This window comes from Leuciscus leuciscus (assembly GCF_965113295.1).
Source record: "Leuciscus leuciscus genome assembly, chromosome: 5".
NCBI lineage: Eukaryota > Metazoa > Chordata > Actinopteri > Cypriniformes > Leuciscidae > Leuciscus > Leuciscus leuciscus.
This window is the reverse complement of record NC_138729.1, coordinates 22,679,051-22,683,018: the sequence shown is the minus strand read 5'-3', so window position 1 is coordinate 22,683,018 and position 3,968 is coordinate 22,679,051. Positions and strand designations below refer to the sequence as shown.

Sequence of the window (3,968 nt, the reverse complement as noted above, 5' to 3'; positions counted from 1 at the left end):
GAAAAATACTGTAATAGGATTGCAGATTCAAGAAGTTGCCATCTAAAGTATAAGCATATTTATTTTAAAGATTTGTTTTCTAATTTATTTAAAATTTATAAAATATTGATTAAAATAAATATAAAGTATATAATAACAATATCCGCTTTATATTGGCCATCGGCCATCCTGCTCTCTAAGACATCGGCAATCAAAAAAACAATATCGGTCGACCACTAATCTATAACAAATTAAACAACTCTAGTTGACTAGCAGAGTATTAATTTTGTTCAATTGTGTTAAATAAAAAGCGATCATCTGACGCTGAAATACGTTGCTTTTGAAATCATGCTGAGTGCTCGTTGTCACTGCTGTCAGTTTAGTGACAAGCAGTTTCTCTAAATAACGCTGCCTAGCGTTGTTATTTTGTCTCTCCCGATAGAGCCCGTTTCATTTCGCTTCCTCCTTCTCCATATCTTCCCAAGAAACTGCTGCGTATTGCTAAAATGTAAACAAATACTAAGCTGGGCTCTCTCTCTTTCGCTATTTCTCTCGGTCTTACTGTTGAAGTAACCATGGCAAGGTATAACGTTACCACCTAATATGGCGGTGCCTTCCCAGAATGCAACGCTTCGTGAAAAGATTGTGACGTAACTCTACCCTGGTAATCCAGAGTTCTCGCGAGAGCACAAGTTGAATTTGCTCAGCGAGTTACTCTGGTGTCGAGCAATGGAGCTCATTAAATATGCCCCTCGATCTGAGCTGCACCAATCACATCGGGCTATCTGATATAGGCGGGCCAGAGGCGAGCTAAACAGATGACGACAGCGCTGTGACGTCGAAGTCATTAGTCATTAGTTACACTGTTAGACTTTTCTGTAATTTCTACAGTTATTTACTTTAAATCCCCCAGTATTATACTGCTATTTCTCTTTACAGTAAATAACTGTGATTCCCATTGCATCATGGGAATTTCCTGTGACGTCTAACACCACATACAGTGACTTACTGTATTTTTTAAATTTGCTGTATACTACTGTATTTGTCTAACACCACATACAGAGACTTACTCTATTTTTTTTTTATTTGCTGTATACTACTGTATTTGACGTAACGGTCTCTCCGGCTGGCACCATTCCATCGTGCTTTTTATTTCCTAATTTTTGCCTTACACTGCGTGTCTACAACGCTATAACAGTCAGAGGCTGTCTATATTGGACACATTGAAGCGACCGGACCGGACCATTAATGCAAAATGCGAACCTGTTTGTCCCTTGTCAGAAATAGCGCGAGCGCTTGGACTCGGAGTACTGTACGTCAGAAATATAACGGCGCATCATTTGTCTTGTCGTGTCGTGTCGTGCCGGAGCATCCAGTGTAACCGCCTTTCCACTGCGCACGACATTCGCATTCGATTGTCGCATTTCGCCCCCTGGTGTCAGTCGCACGGAACTTTGAAATTGGTCGTGATGCAACCGTTACCCTCCGCTGTTCACAATGGTAAAATTAATGATTTTAATGAATGTAATGCATGCATGAATATATCCACACAAAACAAATGACCCTCAATACATCTTATATATAAAAAACAGTCGATTTTATAGAGCTAATCAATATAAATATTGATTTAATAATGATACAAATATTTTTTTCAGCCATAATTATTAATAACCGTCATTTTGCAGGAATAGCGTTTACATTAAAGTATTAAAATATTGGTAATTCTAGCTTCGCGCTCATAGTTTTGATTAGAATACATCACATCCGGTCGATCGGTCGCATACGGTCTAGCGCAGAAGTTCAGATATTTCAACGCATCCGAAGCTCAAATCGGATCCGAAATTTCCGCATACGCATATGATCGGAACTCCCCGCAGCTCCCGTACGTCTCTCCATAGGAAATGAATGACTTCCGGTCCGACGGCTGTCGTTTGTCGTTTGCAGTGGAAAGGCGGCTTTAATATCACTGGGTTCTGACTGTCTTTTGTTGGACCGCGCCGTTCGAGTCTGGCCCGGGGAAGAGACAGAATTCACTTCACCGAGAGAGAGACCAGCAAGCAAGGTAAAAAACATTCTGTGTGTGTTGACAGGAATGTGCCCAGTTTAACCTGTTATAGCCTACTACATGGCGGTAACGAACTTTACCACGGTAAACTGCGCTAACGTTTCATTTGACAGACTTTGTTGTCGAGTTAAAATACGCCAACGAGCAACGCTTAACGTTAGTTTACATTAACAATAAATTAACTAATGTGAAATTCTGTTTTGGTTGTAGATAATGTTGGCCTACTGATGAGAAAATAACATTGTATGTAAGTTTTATTTGGCTAGCTGCCACCTTTCTAGGTTTAGTATTAGTTTGCAAACTATAACATATAGGCTATTATAGTTTTTTTTATGGAATTTAATATTTACTTCCATTTTTGTATGTGTTTAAACTAAAGGCAACTGCAACAAAGCGCCAATTCGCGCCAGTGACTAGCAAGATTCCGGAGGTAAGTTAACGTTAGGCCATTTGTGATATATTTTGAAATAAGTTTGCTGAAATGATTAGCAATATGTGATAAGTGCTTTGGAGCCACTGGTGCAGACTAGGTAGCATACAATGTCTTTTAAAATCTCTATAAAATTGGCTAACTTTATATCAAATAAGTGATATTTGCATCATGTCTAACTTTATATTTATTACACAGCAAATTAACCAATCAGAAGATGGACCATTGTCTTTGTTCAGTCTCACCAGATTAAATGTATCCAGGTAAGCACTGCAGTAAAACTCTCACTAATTCATCCATACCAAATCTAGAATTCTAAACAACTTAAGTTTATATTTTTTGCATTATTTTGATATTTTATTAGGCAGAAGACTCTCTACCATTGCAGTCCCACCTGACCAGCAAGGTCCTAATATCAGTGCACAGGTGGGTTAACTGTAGGAAGGAGAACGATCATCACACAGTGAGTTCTTGCATGTGTCTTACTGTGTATTTGTCTCAAACAGGAACTCCTTCACTGCAGACGAGCTGAAATGGGCTAAAACATCGATTTCAGTCACAGTCATGGATCTCAGCATTTTTGGACAGAATTTAGGATTTGTAAGTATTAAAATTTAATCTGGAATAATTTAATTTAGTTCAGTTGAAATGTTTGAATATGCTATTTACATATGCTAAAAAGCTGTTTACAAATATATATTCTTTAGTTATTGTAAAAATAATAATAAAAATGTAAAAAAAGGAGGTTAAAAATATTTTGACACTAATATTTTCTCTCTCTCTCTCTCTCTCTCTCTCTCTCTCTCTCTCTCTCTCTCTCTCTCTCTCTCTCTCTCTCTCTCTCTCTCTCTCTCTCTCTCTCTCTCTCTCTCTCTCTCTCTCTCTCTCTCTCTCTCTCTCTCTCTCTCTCATATAGTGTTGGAACCGGGATCTCCTCTGAAGGACTGAGTACATTAGTGTTTGTGGACACGCATGCAGACCAGGGAACATTCTGATGTTGTCAGTCAAGTTCTGAACAGGAACCAATCTTTGGAGAAGTCATTTATTCGCAAAGGTGGACAAAAACATTGTGTTGACTTTTTAAAGATTATTCTGATGATGATCTTTACTCGTAGAAGTAGAAGTAGACTGAGGGGTAGACAGTCAGACATTGATAATAATAAGAAATGTTTCTTGAGCATCAAAGAGACTCCTTTCAAAAACATTAAGACACTTAAATACTTATTTTGGCCACCAGTGTACATGAATCCAGTGTACATGAATCCAACACATTTTTGTAAATAAGTGAAATTATTTTTAAGGTGGGGTTATGTGTCATGTATTGTGAAAAGAACTGTGTTTTGTCCTGTGTTGGATATTTCCTTTTTGACTGCTTAGAAATGTATTTATATTCTGCAGTTTTATGAATGTAATGGTTGATATTTAATTATAATACTTGTATAAGCTAAACAACCAATGACTCTACATTCATTTAGTCAAATGCCAACGTTTTGT

At 37.7% G+C, this 3,968-nt stretch overlaps 1 long non-coding RNA gene across 1 annotated transcript; it reads left to right on the top strand.

Moving 5' to 3' along the window:
* The first annotated feature begins 2,027 nt into the window (after window positions 1-2,027).
* On the top strand, window positions 2,028-3,028 carry LOC309500105. The gene is made up of 4 exons (XR_014206486.1): window positions 2,028-2,291; window positions 2,424-2,474; window positions 2,673-2,900; window positions 2,981-3,028. It is a non-coding gene; the product is annotated as an uncharacterized lncRNA (long non-coding RNA).
* Window positions 3,029-3,968: the final 940 nt, after the last annotated feature.